The sequence below is a fragment of the Lepidochelys olivacea genome (genome assembly GCF_965140295.1).
Source record: "Lepidochelys olivacea isolate rLepOli2 genome assembly, chromosome: 6".
Taxonomy (NCBI): domain Eukaryota; kingdom Metazoa; phylum Chordata; order Testudines; family Cheloniidae; genus Lepidochelys; species Lepidochelys olivacea.
This window is the reverse complement of record NC_140416.1, coordinates 80,280,157-80,298,364: the sequence shown is the minus strand read 5'-3', so window position 1 is coordinate 80,298,364 and position 18,208 is coordinate 80,280,157. Positions and strand designations below refer to the sequence as shown.

The following is an 18,208-nucleotide window of genomic DNA, read 5'->3' as shown; positions in this document are numbered from 1 at the left end:
CATCACTCAGGGGTGTGAAAAATCCACACTCATGAGCGACAGTTATACTGACCTTAACCCCCCGTGTAGACAGCGCTATGTCAACAGGAGAGCTTCTCTGGTCAACACAGCTACCGCCTCTTGGGGAGGTGGATTAACTATGCTGACTGGAGAGCTCTCTCCTATCGGCATATAGTGTCTTCACTTAAGCACTGCAGCTGCATTTTAAATGTACACTTGTCCTTAGTTTATAAATCTTTACTTAATTTACAGTAGGATTGGCTACAAGCTTTGTCTAAGGCGCAATTGACCTGGAATAAGTGACTGGTCCTTTGGGACTACGAGTAACCTGAATATTGTTATTTTTGGTGTAAATGTCGATCTATCACAAAGGCAAGCTTACCTGGGTGGCAAGATAGATTGGAGTACCCAGGGAGACTTTCTGTGATTCCATGTTAAGATTGTTATCGTGCTTAAGGAGTTCATACTTGATTCTGGGTCAGTGAAATCTAAATATAGAACTCACACTCAGTTTGAGGTTTGTGCCCCACTTCTTAACACTCTGCCCTGAGGTTGGTACTCATGCTTCCTGAGCCATGCCAGACAGCTTGATAGTGAAACCAAAAGTTCCTTATATAGTAACACTATCTTGGTTTGTAGTCTACTCCTGTGCTAATTCAACCTAGTTTACTATTCACTTTTTATTACTACACCCACTACTGCAGTATACTAGACTGGTGAATGTAATCAGTATCCTACAGCATATTTGAATATCCATATATTTAGGCCAGTGGAGGTATCATACACTCAGATCATAAGAACCTGCAGTAGGCTCAGAGAATTTAATAAAATTCTAGCCTGTTAGACAATGTACTTCCAGTTGCAATATCAGAACCTATTCTTGCTCGACTATAAACTAACTTTGAGCCAAGTACTTTTTCTCTCTTGATGGCCAGAAATGAGAGGAGAATTAGATCCCAAAAATTAACAAAAGCATAGAAACATCAAATAATAAGCATAACAAACTTTTTAAATCAAACAAGTTTTGAATCACCAAAATGGTGAACTGCCAGAATTGCTCAATGAACAGTTTGTGATTGGTTGGGTGGGACTGTGAAACCATAAAGAACTAATACAGTAGTTAATTTTAGTCAAGAGCATCTCACTTTCCTGACAAGTTACTTTAAATCATATATGTTATTTGCATTCTTTTTTTATTTGATAGCTAGTCCTATAACTGGAACAAGCAATACTGCTCTGCTCCTTCCTCTTTATAACTTTCTATTCTCCCATGTTCCCTCTGCTACTGCCTTGTGACAAGTTCAGGGCAAGACTGTAATATCAAAGATGAATCAACTAATGGACAACTTTCCCATTTCTCCTGGTCTCCTCCCAAATATCCACATAGAAGGCCAACCAATCAATAACATCTCCCTTTACCCAGCTTCCGAACACCTTCCTGCTTGCTGCATGCTAGAGACAGCACATGTAAGCCATTCATCACACTGTACTACTTCTCCCTCCTCTTTTCGCCATTACTAAGAGAGATTGTCCTATGGACAGCCTCTCATTCCATTCAGAATTCCATGGACCACTATTGGAAATCAAAGACATCACTATGGCAGCTACAGAAAGTGCTTACACATCAAATTAACATTAATAAAACAATGCATCATTTTAGTGCTATTTAACAGCTAGAAATTAGGACAGTGGTTCTGAACCCGTGGGCCACTTGCGACCCCATCTGCACACAGCTGCAGCCCATGTAACAGCCTCAGGGCCATACATGGAGTATATATTTTGTGTGGATGTATAATACATAGAGAACAGCAGATGTGGCCCATAATGGTAAATAGGTTGAGAACCACTGAAGTCAGAGAACCAGTACCATGAGACCAACCAGCTCTTCGAGGACACCACTTCAGGAAACACTGGCCCAAATTGCATCTTCCCTATTTTCCTAAAAGTTTGGGGTGAGTCAGAGGCACAAGCACAGAACTCTCAGCATGGGAGGCACAAGTAGTTGAGGGGACTTCATGCCACATTTGAGCACTGCATGCTGTGGCCCCACACCGACACACCCGTCCCACCCCCAGCTCCACCCACACAGTGTCCTTGGCAATGGTATACCCCCTACTCTGGGGCTTGCAAAGGTAGGAGACAGTGTTATAGTTCAGGAGACAGTGTCTGTCATCCTCCGTGTCTGCACCAGAAGAATCCTCCTTTACTCAGATATGGGGCTCTTAGGTCCTATGCTACTCCAGCCATTTTTATGCCACATTTAGTTCTCACTTTCTACTAAATTCTGATGTTTGCATACTTGTATGTGTCCAGTTCGTGAAAGTTTTGTTTGTTATAGCTCACTGTCCTGTTTCTGTATCGTGAAAAGCTTCTCTCAAACCATTCACCGAGAGGACTTTCTGACTAATATTTTCATTCTTATTGTTTGTAAGCATTTTCTATTTTATAAAATTTGCTAAAAATGCAGTGACCAAAAAGAGAACCTGAGGTACAATTTACAATATGATTATAAGCTCTTCAGAGCAGGGAACATGCCTTACTTTGTAAAGTGCCGTTGAAACTTATGGTCTGTATACATGATTTGTTATAATAATATAAAAAAAATAAAGAAAACAGATTATACTTCTTCAATAAGCCAGAATTAAACAACAACATGGGAACAATCTAAAGGGCCATCCTCTGATATTTTAACTCACATTAGGTAGTGTCAAGGTTCCTTTCCCACTCTGAACTCTAGGGTACAGATGTGGGGACCTGCATGAAAGACCCCCTAAGCTTATTCTTACCAGCTTAGGTTAAAATTTCCCCAAGGTAGAAACTTTTACCTTTTGTCCTTGAACCTTTATGCTGCCACCACCAAAGTGTCTAAAAAAATAACAGGGGAAGTGCCCACTTGGAAACATCTCCCCTCCCTCCCCCCAAAATATCCCCCCAAGCACTACACCCCCTTTCCTGGGGAAGGCTTGATAAAAATCCTCACCAATTTGCATAGGTGAACACAGACCCAACTCCTTGGATCTTAAGAACAATGAAAAAGCAATCAGGTTCTTAAAAGAAGAATTTTAATTGAAGAAAAAGTAAAAGAATCACCTCTAAAATCAGGATGGTAAATACCTTACAGGGTAATCAGATTCAAAACACAGAGAATCCCTCTAGGCAAAACCTTAAGTTACAAAAAGACACAAAAACAGGAATATACATTCCATTCAGCACAACTTCTTTTATCAGCCATTTAAACAAAACAGAATTTAACGCATATCTAACTAGATTGCTTACTAACTCTTTACAGGAGTTCTGACCTGCATTCCTGCTCTGGTCCCGGCAAAAGCATCACACAGACAGAGAGGACCCTTTGTTCCCCCCCCCGCCCCGCAACCCCAGCTTTGAAAGTATCTTGTCTCCTCATTGGTCATTTTGGTCAGGTGCCAGCGAGGTTACCTTAGCTTCTTAACCCTTTACAGGTGAAAAGGTTTTTCCTCTGGCCAGGAGGGATTTAAAGGTTTTACCCTTCCCTTTATAATTTATGACAGGTAGCCTCTTACTATACAAGTTGTCCCAGTGAAGTCAACAGGACTCTGGAGTAAGCAACTCCCATTGTAAGTAAGGTTATCAGAAGCTACCCATAATGAGTGGTAAGAACAGCAGAGCAAATAGTGACATAAAGGAAAAGGAGCTATTTATGCACACATTTTGCAAGCACAAACCACACATTTATCTGTGCAAACTGGGTAACAGATGCCCAGGTGCTTCATTTACACACAAAGACTTAGACAACAGAGCTGTGTGTTTAGATTAATCAAAAACTGTCTGTAGTAACTTTTTGCAAAACCATAGCAACATACAGACACAAACTGAAATACACAGGCTTACAGTTTAAGACAATAATCTGAAAAGAACCAAATTGTCAGACATTACTCAGCATTTGTAAATTTGGCCTACAGTATGCTTTTAAAAAGAAATGACTCTCCTTGCTTTTGCAAAAACAAGTGGAGTCAGTGTTCTTTCCCTGAAATGGACTCTTGATAAATAAAAGGACTGATCTTCTGCCACTTAACATTACTCATGATGAACATGCCTAAGAAGCTAGGAAAAAACAAAGAAAGACTGATATTTGACTTCAGTTGGATAACTGGAATCAAGTTCCTATGGAATCACATCTTATACCCCCATTTTGTGCCCAAGGAGTTCAAACAAAGGAGCTACAGTCAAACAAAGACAAGTCATGTACGTTGCATCCAATTTAAATTCAAATTCAAATCCATATTAAACCTGACTCGGTTTTGTAACAAGGAACAACAAAATAAGACTGACAGTGAATTAATTTGAATATACTGGGTTCTCAGTGAAAGACTTCTGTAATGTATATTTGAACCAAAACATTACATTGCAATGTTAAAGTTAGCAGATGATTTAAAAATTGAGGGAAAATGTTAAATAATGAAGAGGACAAGACACTGATTCAAAGTGATCTGGATTGCAAACTAGATGCAAGCAAACAATCTGTGTTTTAATATGGCTAAATGTAAGTGTATACTTCTAGGAACAAAGAATGTAGGCCATACTTACAGGATGGGGGACTCTATCCTGGGAAGCAGTGACTCTGAAAAAGATTTGGGGGTCCTGGTGGATAATCAGCTGAACATGAGTTCCCAGTGCTATGCTGTGGCCAAAAGGGCTAATGCTGTCCTTGAATGTTTAAACAGGTGAATCTAGAGTAGGCATTGAAGGTTATTTTACCTGTGCGTTTGGCACTGGTGTGACCACTGCTGGAATACCATGTTCAGTTCTAATGTCCTCAATTCAAGAAGGATATTGATAAATTGGTGAGGGTTCAGAGAAGAGTTATGAGAATGATTAAAGGATTAAAAAACCACATCTTACAGTGACAGACTCAAGGAGCTAAGTCTATTTAGCTTAACAAAGAAAACATTAAAGGATGACTTTATTACAGACTAGAAGTACCTACATGGGGAACAAATATTTAATAAGGGGCTCCTCAGTCGAGCAGAGAAAGGTATAAAACAATCCAATGGCTGGAAGCTGAAGCTAGAGAAATTCAGACAGGAAATGAGGTGTAAATTTTTGAATGTTAATAATGTTTGCATTGACAGCCAATTGATCTATGATAAAGTTCTTCCCCCAGAATTAGGCTACACAGAATTCACACTATGGAGTTCAGTATCTTGTGTGGAGTCTCAGGGTGGATAACGAGGACACTCACACTGAGTACAAAGTAATACCTTTGTTAAAATAATGGATAAAGCTAGAAAAGATCCAAGCCACAAAAGATAGAGATAATACAGGATTGGGGTTATGTATGGTATCGTGCTATGCATAAGCTCTTAGAACTGCATATTTACGCCCTTAGTTGAGGGCCTGGTGGTAGGAGACAAAAGACCAGCCCTGTCTCTGGCATGCCACAGCATCCAATGGTCCAAGTTTCCCAATAAGTTGAATGGTCAAATGACAGAGAAGCAGACAGCAATGGAAGAGGCCCAGGAAAGAACAGCCCTAGACCACATGGTAACTGCCCTATTATAGGGCCTGAGCATCATTTGCCCACACTCAGTCCTCCATGCCCATTTTAGCCTTTTCACCAACATAATACTGAAATGTACATATTCTCTAGTACATATTGTTACAAGTAACTGCCATTTCAGCTCATGATCATACCATCACCCTTTGCTTAAGCGGATTTGAGGTTATTACTTCCATGTTCCTTGTGCTGTCACTCACTGGAACATTCTAACTCCTACCATTGAGCAAGCTCCTCTTAGTTCCCAAAATTTAAAGGCAACCCTTGATCTGTGCCAAGGGTTGTAGCCTACTTAGTAAGTGTGGTTAACTTATGCTCCAGCTAATATCTTACAGGATACAGGCTGACTATAATAAAAGCAGCTAAACATACTGAAGGTAAGCCAGTGAATATAATGGTGTCAATATAATGTGCAAGCTTGCCCTATGGGCTACAACAGTGAGTAATTATCCATTGGAACTGTTGATAAGTAATCTAGTCAAAAGCTTGACCACACTTTGGTTCATTATTTTGTGATGCAATATACTCAAGAGACCAAATAACCTATGTCAGTCAGGTTTATTCATATAGTATAAAAGACAAAGGTTCTATAAGATACTGGTTTCTGAAGAACAGTCCCACGCAGCAGTGTTATATTTACCTTACTAAGAAGGCATGCTCCCCAAGTTACACATTTCATATTTCTTTACCTGTCACTAAAATCCAACCCATCAATTTATTCCAGTTCCTTTCTTATCTTTGTTTAGGATTCTAGCATTTCAGATACTGATCAGTGAAGGTAATCCCTAGCTTGTACTAGGACATAGAATGACTGATTTCAACAAGCTTCCTATCTGCTTATGCCAAATACTTACTTCAACAAATCCAAGAAATTATGGGATACTTAGCATAAGTGAACAGAATTATGGTATAGACCAGTGTAGGCAATATCACTGTTACAGTATTTGTGCTTAGTATGCATTAAGCACCGATAACATTAATATATATAAATGGTGTGGATAATACATACTATAAATATGACATATTTATATACTACCAGCATATACTAGTCAACAGGACCCCGCTTGTCACCTTGATGGTTGTTATAGTCAAGGCGACACCTTTGCCAAAGTCATGTCTGAATTAGTGGTGAGAGCCTTTAGATGCGACTTAAAGTGTTCTAACAAAATAAAGCAATTAAATAGTCACGTTAAAACTGGTAGATAAATTTCAACTTCATCCTGACATTGGGGCTTACTTTGGATAGATTAATAATGCCTATCCCAGTTTTTCAAAATGAAAGTGTCCCGTACAGTGCTATGCACAGGAGGAGTAAAACGGAAATTTGGATTAGTGACTTTACAAATAAGGCCTCTATATACATTTCTTGTAATTAGTTACTATACAGTACTGTCCATCCATGTTATAGGTTACCCTTACTTACTCAAACAATTTAGCAACACCATGAATATTGTAAATGATGTACCATTTTTTCAGTAGCCAGGCCTTCAATACCATAAATTATAGGTTTAAAGATACTGCGTGTTGTCAAAATAGTCAATTTTTTTTATATATAAAATATATTTTTCACATTACCCCATTCCAAATAGACATCCAGATGTAGATAATCTTGAAATGTAACCAATAATTCCATTTAGATTTTGGGAGTCTCCTGTTTTGAAAGATACCAGACTGTGGAACAGTCTTTTGCTCAGCCAAATTTCAGTGAGAAAGATTTAAAACCACAGGCATATGCATGAACTTACTGAGCTTAATATACAGTTTAACTAACAGTTAGACCTGGCCCAGCTACTGGTCTTTATAATGTGTCTATATTTGGTTGCATCCTCAATTATCCATATACAATACGCTGACCAATGTGTTATATATAAAGCATTTTTTTTCCTGGTGCCTGGTAGGCCTTTCTTCACTGTGCGCTCATGTTGTCTGGTGTCTTTGGGGTGTACCCTCAAATAGCTGAAGTTGGATAACATGATAAAAGATTTGTTTGTTTTACATTTCTCTTGTTTTCAGTAACCCAAATTTATACATATATAAACTGTTTATTTACAATGTAACAGGGACCAAATTATTTTTAACACAAGCTATGCTTCTGTTCTGATTTTCCCAAATATACTTTAGCCCAATTATACTGTTATAGCCCAAATTTGTTATAGATGGTTTTGCTTTTTTTGCATAGACCTTCATTTTTACTTCCTTTACATGTGCATTACTAGGTTTTTCCCATAATAAATATTCAAACAAAAAACTACAGGGGAAAATCCTCAACATTAATGCAAAGATAATATTGACAGAATGTCAATTTCTGGTTTGGGTTATTAAATATTAAAAAATATAGTTATAAGAATGTTATAGTGAAAATGTCTAAACAACATATATATGTTATGTCTGGATATGTTGCAAAATGTTAAAGCTAACCAAACAATTTCAAAAGCGTTTTCTACATTTGGCTCCCAGGCACAACCAAGTGTCATGAAAATTTAATACCCTCGAAGTGATGGCATAAGTCTGCATTTAAACTTAATTTTACTTTAATTTTTACACTATTTTTGTGTTACGTTAAACAACGCAGTATTGGTTAATAAAGTTTGTGCTTTCAAATATTTAACAAAAGTTATATTGCCATCAGAAGCAAATTAACTAAAAAGCTTGGGTAAAAATTCTTTGCTAACTCTTGCTGAAACAGAGTGCTCAGAGGGAGGAGCGCAATACACCTTCTCACAGAATATTGCAGCATCTATTTTAGCACGTTGAAGTAAAAATGAATGTCTGTGCAAAAACTGCAAAGGCATGTAAAACAGGTATATTTGTGCTAAAGTATTGGGGAAAATCAACAAAAGCATAGCTTGTGTTATAAGTGACTTGTTCACTCTTACATGGTAAATAAACTACATTAATCTGTGCATAAATCTGTGTTATTGAAAACAAATATATGTTATGTTAACACACACAGTATTTGAGGGTACATCTTTATTTAAAATTTGTCAGTGATGGAGAATCCAGTATGATCCTTGGTAAATGCTTAGATCAAGATTGAATTTTTTTCCTAAGAGAGATGCTCTAGGAATTAGTTTGGGCAAGGTCTATGGCCTCTCTTACACAGGAGGTCAGATTAGATGATCACAACAGACCCTTCTGGCCTTAGAATCTATGAATTTATAAAACTAGACATAGAACAGCTGATAGACCAGGGGTGGGCAAACTTTTTGGCCCAAGGGCCACATCGGGGTGCAAAATTGTATGGAGGATCGGGTAGGGAAGGCTGTGCCTGCCCACCCATCCAACCCCTGCCCCACTCCTTGTCCCCTGACTGCCCCCTCCCGGGACCCCGTCCCCTGAGTACCCCCCGGGACCTCCCTCTATCTAACCCCCCCGTTCCCCATCCCCTGTCTCCCCAGAACCTCTGCCCTATCCAACCGCCCCCTGTTCCCAGTCCCCTGACCACCCCGCCCAACTGCCCCTTGACTGCCCCCTGGGACTCCCTGCCCCATATGCAACCCCCCGGCCCCCTTACCATGCCGCTCAGAAACGCTGCCCATGCAGTGGCATAACTGTGGGAGAGGGATAACAGTGGGGGAAGGGCCAGGACTAGCTTCCCCAGTCAGGAGCTCAGGGGCGGGGCAGGACGGTCCCACGGGCCAGATGTGGCCCGTAGTTTGCCCATCTCTGTGATGGACCAAGAAATTCTTTGAATTACAAAGAAGGGGTCAAACCACACTAGTTTTACTCAGGCAAATAATAATCCTATTGAAATTAATGGGACTAGTCACAGGAGCAAGGTGAGCAGGATTTCACTGCAGTCATGTAGAGACTTATTTAATTTGGAAAATAATATTTGACTTCATGAAATTTTTTAAACTTTTCTTAAAATTATGCATTGACATTTTAAGATGTGCATTACTACGCTGAAACATAATGTCTTGCATGATTACTTACAGAAATACGATTTCATAATTCATAAGAACTAACCAGTGCGATCGAGTCTCTTTCACATTTCTTCTTTTTGATCTTTATCAAAATAAATGGTGGAGGTCTAAAGTTATCTTATATACCAAGGCCTGATCCAAAGCTCATTGAAGCCAACACAAAGCTCCCATTGGCTTCAGGGGGGCTCTCGATCAGGCTCTCAAGTCTGGATTTTTAGAAGGCGTTGCAATGCCTAACTGATTCAAGAGCCTAAATTTCATTTTCAAAAGGGATTTAGGTACCAAGGAGCTAAAATCCAATTGCCAGTTGATGGGATTTAGGCTCCAGCTTGCCTAAATCATTTCTGAAAATGAGATTTAGGCACCTAAATGAGTTAGGTGTTGCAACACTGAGCACAGCAATGCCTACATTCTTTTAATAATCCAGGCTTGTTATTTTTAAACGGGATAATTCACCAAAACCATAATCCTAATAAAGACTAGGAAAAAATGGTATTAGCAGTTGTACGAGTAATTTATGAAACATGAATATGGTTAATAAAAATATAGTCTTTATTTTACAGGCAGTAGAAATTTAAGCTGTCTGCAGGAGCTCTAGCTTTCAGTTAGGTTACTGATATGGATGATGAATTACAGCATGCAATTCCCACAGCAACAACTTTCTTACATAACAAGAACTATTTGAAGTTACATCAAAGCTGACATTCCCAAAAGACACTGGGAAAACTGATTCTGAAGAAGCAAAAAATAAAATAATTTAAATCTGCATTTCCATAAGTTTGTATTAATGAGAGTTCTCTACTACTCCGCCCAGCTAGAAGTGCCGTTCAATGCTAGGCAAGAAACATCTTTGTTCATCTCTGCAGAGTAGACACAAGGGAATCTTTAAAACCAGTTGGCTTTATTTTTAAAATTCATTAGACATCTTGATTAAAAGTAGCACAGGGCTTGACCCTGCCAACCAATACCTGCATGGATCCTCATCCATATGCAGACAGCCACTAAAGTCAATACATGAAATTCTGTCCCCTTTGAAGTCAATGGCAAAACTCCCATTGACTTCAATAGGGGCAGGATTTCACCCACCAGGAATAAGGGTCTATACACACACATACTTTGTGTGCAGGATCAAGTCCTTAAGCATTAAACTTTTCTTCCTTTTTTCTTTCACTCAGTGCTGAAATTGTAGACTATTAGTTATTATTATAACCACTATCAACCAGATCCTTTCCTCTCTTACAAGGTGTCCATTCTAAACACCTCCTACCTTCTGGGAACAGTGGAAATTCTGGAATAAGGTCTGGTATTTGTGAGGTTGGAAGGGAGGTGCATTTTATAGGAGAATGATAGTCATAAAAAACTGAAAATTGCTTAGTATAATTTCTCATCTTCAAAAGGCTTTACAAATTTATAATTTCTAGAAACATGTTTTTTCTTAATAAATATTTTTGAACCTGCAATTATTCTATAGCTTTAGCAGCCAATAGAGGTTTAATTTTTTAAGAGATACAAGTCAGATTTCCCTGTGCATATAACTTAACCTGAGAAGTCATGCAAGATGTTCCTTGCATGACATACACGTGACTTTAATTTCAATGTATAACACTCTGATAGTTTCTTTCTTTTTAAATATTTTCTATCCTAAATTGTATTTTTAGAAATCTTGTTGAACCAGGATTTAGGAAAAAATGGAATACAGACTCTGACAGATCGTAACATTACCCACTGGCCATTCAGTTCGAGATTTTTCATTTGAAGCCATCTTTAAAAAAATTAATGTAAATTGAAAACTCTGAGTAGTATGCCAGGGGCAATGATTTCCATAATCTTCTCCAATCTCTTTGAATCCTAGTTTTAATCCATGCTAAAGATGTATATGTGGACCCAGGGTGTAATGATGCTAGATGCAAAGGGGAAATTTTTAAGCAGCGAAGCATACAAATGTGGTAACACAATGGGACTAGTGCACCTACCTACCTCTTAATCATCTAGAAAATAAACCTCCAACTCCTATATGAATATTCATAATGGCATTGCTACTTAACACAGTATCCTCATAGAAAATATCAGTGACATGAAATCTTAAATGTTGCCGTTTTTGTATTTTTAAAATATTTTTGAATTTCTAGTAGTTAACTGTGCATGAATCATTAACACAATTAAATAAAAAATCCAAATCACCCTCTCCCCCCATACCTCACTATAAAACCCTTTTTGAAATATTAGATGCATGTGCCTCTTACAATATCTAGGGGCTCTAGTAAACAGAGATGTTAAGTGATTCTTCCACCATATATACACACACGCATGGACACGCTAACACGAAGCTGAGGAACATGATTTGCCCCTCCAATAGGTCTAGCAGAAAGGTGACACCTGAGAAAGCTTTCCTTCTTGTCTCAACAGCTCAGGTATTAATGTTTAACACTTGACCCAAAAGTGTTGACGGGTGTGAAAAACAATGAGACAAGTATTATCAATGCTTCTTCATTGTTGCAGCGAACTCAGTTCCCAGAAAAGAAATGGATTTGCAGTTGTCTGCAGACTGCTCATCCATGACATTTATGTCCAGTCAGAAAAGCAAGAAGATACAGCATCATGTTAAGAAGAAGAAGTGGTGGGACGTATAGTGAAAAACCAACATAATCTTAAATATACAGCAAGCACAGAATAAAATTTGAGATGTATGTGTGTGTTACAAAGAGATCCACTCTTCTTTACATGGTGAAATGTTCATATTGGCAAGACAAGCAGTGGTGAAGACTACTCAGAGCTGAATATAAGCGCTGCCTTCACTGCTGGTGATAGATTGAACTCTCACATGAAAATACGTGCCAAGGGAGAACCTCTGCAGTCTTTGTGTCACCAAAGATGTGCCTTTATCATGCTCTTGGGCAGGGCTGCCTTAGGTGAATAAGGAGCAATGGGTGTGCAAAGACCCACACAAAGAACATTTAATCCCCCTGATTCACAGGCCAGATATGAGTGGTTGCTGTCCCTCCCCGATGGGTTCAATTAACTCTTCATTACAGGCTCTATTGCTGCCACTGGTTTTCAGGTTGTTAGAGAGCTCTGGAACATACACATGTGGATTCATCCGATTTCTCACTCGTTCATGTTGGATCAGAATTTTGGAAGCTTGATACATATACAAACAACAATAATACAGAAAACTGAACTTTGTTGTACTTTCTATCTAAGTTTCTGCTGGACAAATTTAAATAATTGGGAAAAATCTCAAATGGTTTGCTAGTACTATATAGTATATTTCACCTAACATGCATGATTCTCTATATAACATACAGTTGAGTTTATCTTACTTGTTAAATATTCAAATAATGGGAGAATGAAAACACATTTTGGAGAATGAACTGGGTTCTCAAGTATATGCATGTAGCTACCACTTGTGCATGTATCCAAAGACAGAATTTGGCCTTAATTCTATATTTTCTTCTCTAGATGAAATGGCAGTAACAGAAATTAAGTCATCATTGCATTGTACAACCAGGACCAAAGGTGTTCAAATATTCTGAATTTTACTTTGCAAATGTTCATGCAAGCATTCTCCCAAGAAAAACAAAATTTACAGAACACCAATACTGAATTCATTTAATACATTTTTTGCCATTGCAAACACAAAGGCCTTTGTGCTCATGTTTAAAGGAAGCCTAAAGAGGCTGCTGGGAAACAGTTTAATGAAGTATGGCCCTAATCCCAAGCCACTGAAGTCAATGGGAGCTTTACCATTGACTTCAGTGAGTAAGATCAAATCCTATAACCACATCCCAAGGAAAGCATTACATCATTAGGATGCTGGTGGTCAGCACACTGCCCACCAGGGAAGCTGAAGGTCCCCAAGGACATAGGAGGGTGGCACATCATTACCTGGGGGAAAGGAGTACAGCTCTCCTTCTTAAAAAAGTTTGAGTGTCCTTACACTTCAGTCTGCATGATATGGGTCTTCTGAAATGTTTTGTATCCCTGAAAAGTCACGATTACCTGGATTGCCAGAGTGCTAGATGGGGTGCTAATTTTGCTATTTGTACCCTGTGCACTTGGGAAGTTTCTCTAGTACCTTTCATGTAATTCTGTGTAGTTCTGGCACTTGGTCTCTTTAAAACAGTACATTTGAGCTAGCTTGAGCATCACCAAATTTCTCTGATGAAAGATAACTGCCTTTGAAGATGTTTTTCTTGTTTCTCACACTAAACGACAGGATTTCCAATACTGAGTACATAAATTTTATATTTATTTGTGATCTCTAGTGTAGCATTGTGTATGTTACAAATTATTTTATATGGCTGTGTCATCACAACTGTAAAATACACCACCATAAAAGTTCAATTGATAATACAGTGTACATACACATGGTCACACACTTCCCAACCACCATATTATATGTCCAGCCACACAGTAAAGCACAAAATATACAAACAGCCAATGTAAGTAAATTATAGAAAATGCCTCAGCATTTAAAGAGCAAATAAATCAAATGGTACCATTTACATGTACGTCCCCACACAAAGTGAATGTACATATACACACTATTATAATCGCTCTCGGTATATACTACACACACTCCATCATATAGGTCTATATTTTTATATATATAAAAATCACACACACTCAGAGAATACATCAAAAGAACATTCAGGTTTCTAAATCAAGCACTGAAAAGTTCGGCAATGCCAGAAAAAGGTTGCTTGTGAAATCATCTTTTATCCCTCATGTGTGTATTCATGCAATTAATGCATTACATTGTATCATAATGATCATATACTATTTTTTCCACAGGAGCCCTGCCTCATTCATGCACAGAATGAATGGTGCTCACTTAATGAACCATTATTGAATATTTTGTTTTATGTTCATTGCTTGCTGTGTGGTCCCATGCTTTATTTACTACACAATAGTCATATCCTACTTTGAATACAAAATTGTTAGCTTTCTCATAGGACTTTTTATGGCATTCATCACTATAGTAGCTGAGTACTTCACAAACTCTAACGAATTTATTTTCACAACACCCCAGTGAGGTGAGCTGGCATTACTATACTATCCCCATTTTACAGTTGGGAAACTGAGGCACAAAGAAATTAAGGTCAAAGACTGGGTGCCCAGATGGAGATGCCTAGGTCCTCAATTGTTTAGCCTACTTTGGATATATAAAATGCTATATAATGCTAAGCAAATCTCCCTTTGTCTTAAATTGCAGTTGTGAGTGCTCAGCACTTCTGTAAATTTAGACCCCCCACGGTATCAGGTTGGACACCCAAAAAATAAGGAATGCACAATTAGTAGCCAACTGTGAAAAATGTAGTTTAATGGCTTATCTATATGGCGAGTTACTGTACAGCAAGCCAGGGTGTGAATATACAGCACAGTAATGTCCGTTGTAAACATAGCTACAGTGCAGTGAAAGTCAGAGTGTGGCTGAGCGTGCTGCCATTTTTGCTGAAATTTTCAAAAAAATTTCAACCTGTGGTTGACACCGAGCATGGTAAATTTCATCCCAAATAGTTTAAGTCTGACAGTGTCATAAGCAACTGAAAATAAGGTCTTATAACAAGATATGTCAGGAAAAAACTAACTATAGATAGTGCTGGAATCTTAACCTATAATATGCACACACCGTGTGTGTGTAAGTTTCTATATAAAATGTGTACACATACAAACCTATACTTTTTTTGTTACTGTGGAAATCCAAACAAAAATTCAGACTATTAAACATGTTGGTTTCTTAACTTCTCTAGTAGATGACCTTTATTTTTGCCTGACTGAGCACAATTCACCTTTCAGCTAATACTTTTTGCATTACAAGTATCCTGGTCTGACCTATCTATTCCTGTTCTTTAACATTACAAAATAGCTACAAGATGAGGAACATAACTCTATATAGAAAGATAATGGAAGAAGGGGGAAAAAAACCCGGGATTTCTGGTAAGATGACTTACAAAAAATACCTTTGCCAGTAGTCTACAGGATTTAAAGGATTCCTTTAAAGTAGATAGGAAATGTTCTAACAGAATTATGACAACGAAAGAAAAAGCAAAGGAGATCAGCTAGAAGTCAGATGGCTCTCTTCCCACAAAAATAAATATTTGATATTAGTCATAGAACTATAAGGTTAGAAGGGACAGCAAGGGTCATTTAGTCTAACCCCCTGCCAAGATACAAAGGATTTGTTGCATCTAAACCATCCAAGACAAATAGCTATCCAGTCTTTTTTTAAAAACCTCCAGTGAAGGAACTTCCATGACTTCCCTTATCCATTGTCCTATTGTTCTTCTAGTTAGGAAGTTTTTACAGAAATTTAATCTAAATCTGCTATGCTGTAGTTTGAACCCATAGCCTCTTGTCCCACTCTCTCTGGCAAGAGAACAATTTTTCTCCATCTTTTTTATGGCAGCCTTTCAAGTATTTGAAGACCACTATCATTCTGCCCTCCTCCCCTTAATCTCCTCTTTTCCAAACTAAACATACCCAATTTCTTTAGCCTTCGCTGATATGGTTTGCATTCCATCTCTTTGATCCCTTTTTCACTTGCCTCTGGATCCTTTCCAGTTTCTTTACATCCTTTCTATGCAGCAGTGACCAAAAACTGGACACAGTACTTCAGCTGAGGCCTAACCAGCACCAAGTAGAGCAGTACTATCACCACCCATTACCTACATGCTATGCCTCTGTTAATGCAACTCATAATTGCATTTGCCTTTTTTTTTCCTTCTTTTTCAACAGCATCATATTGTTGACTCATGTTGAGGTTGTGATCCACCACAACTCCCAGATCCTTCTCAGCAGTGCTGCTGCTAAGCCATTTTTCCCCATTCTGTATTTGTGCATTTGGTTTTTCTTCCCTAAGTGTAGCAACTAATATTTGTCTTTATTAAATTTCATTTTGTTGTATATAGCCCAGTTCTCCAATTTATCAAGATCCCTCTGAATTTTAGCTCTATCCTCTAAAGTGTTTGCAACCCACTTCAGCTTTGTATCATCTGCAAATTTGATCAGTATGCTCACTAGTCCTACATCCAGGTCATTAATAAAGTTGTTAAACACCAGATCCAGACCAGATCACATGAAACTTTCTTCCAATCTGACATCATTCCATTAATAGTTACTCTTTGTTTGCAGTAGTTTAACCAATTATGTATTCACTTAATGGTAGTTCTATGAAGCATGCATTTCTCCAATTTACTTATTAGAATTTCATGTGGGATTAGGTCAAAAGCCTTGCTAAAGTCCAGGTATATTATGTCCACTGCCTCCTCCGATCCACCAAATCAGTTACCTTGTCAAAAAAGGAAATCAAGCTGGTTTGACATGATTTGGTCTTAGTAAATCCATGCTAGCTGCCAGTGATCATCCCTTCACGCTCCAAATATCTGCAAATTGAATGTTTTACACATTGATCTAGTAGCTTCCCAGGTATCAAGATCAGGCTGATTGGTCTATAGTTCCCTGCCTCCTCCTTTCCCCCTTTTTTAAAGATGGGCACTATATTAGCCCTTCTCCAGGCTTCCAGGACCTCTCCTGTCATCCATGAGTTTGCACTTAATATTGCCAGTGGCTCCAAGATTTCCTCACCTAATTCCTTAAGCACGCTGGGATGATAGCATCAGGCCCTGCTGACTTGAATTCATTCAGATTAGTCAGAAGATCTCGGATGTGTTCTTTACTTATCCCAATCTGCATTTCTTCCCCTTTATTGTCTATGATTACTTCACTAGTGATCTTCAATCAATGCATCAGAAACCTGCATTAGTTCCATTGAAAGTAATGAAATGTATCAGGCATTGGGAGTTTTTGGATCCGGACTTACAGCCAGATGACTAAAATTTTTAATTCTAGCCCAAGTCGTAACTTGAAATGATTCAGTGGTTTCAGCCTAGATAAGGAGGAATGTAGCAAACAGCCCCCCTCATCCACAGTCCATGAAATCATAGTTGTAAAAATGGAAGGTGAATTGTAATAATTCACCAGCAATAAGTTACATTTCAGAATGTTCAGAAGTTATGGCTGCTGGTTGTCTTAGCAGAATCAAAGTTCGGAGGCTTACCTAATCATTCTCCAAGGTTTATTAGCATGCAACATTAAGACCCCATCCTGCCCACACTTAAATACCCCGTTCAGTGTGTGCTAGGATGGATATCCTCATTGGTTTAAGAGAGACTACTCATGGTAAAAGTACTACATAGTTAGTATGTGCTTGTAGAAGCAGACCCCAAAACATGAAAAATCTTGAAGTCTCGCCTTTGAGATTTGCAGGATTTAATTTTACTTTTTTGGATCAGAGAGGAAATGGTGCAAAAACAGCCTCTTTAGAAAGTACCTTTCCTTTCCCAAATAAAACCACAAAGTGTAGAAACAGCTGTAAATGAGGAATGAGTTTGGGGAAAGGTTTGGGTGAGTAAATATTTAATATAAAGCACTTCATCTGTTCAGAATCTCTTCCTTTTAAAGAGGGTCATACTTTACATATGAAATACCTTTTTGCATTAGTTAGTGGCTATGTAGGTTTCAAAGCATCACCCATTTTTACTGACACTTCCTATTATTATATCAGGACAAATTAGATTTTCCCTATAGCGCCTGGAGAGGCTAAATCACATCTGGTTTTTTGTTTTGTTTTTTTTGGTTGTTTTTATATATATAAATAAAGGAAGAGGAATTGAGGAACAGGAGGGTTCTTTTTGCATTTACTTGATACACTGTTTTCTTAAACTTCATTACATTATTTTATAAT

The 18,208-nt window shown here is 38.2% G+C and overlaps 1 protein-coding gene across 4 annotated transcripts in view; it reads right to left on the bottom strand.

Moving 5' to 3' along the window:
• The window catches only part of AKAP6 (A-kinase anchoring protein 6), a 403,733-nt gene that overhangs the window by 368,811 nt on the left and 16,714 nt on the right, over positions 1-18,208 (bottom strand). The window lies entirely within an intron of this gene.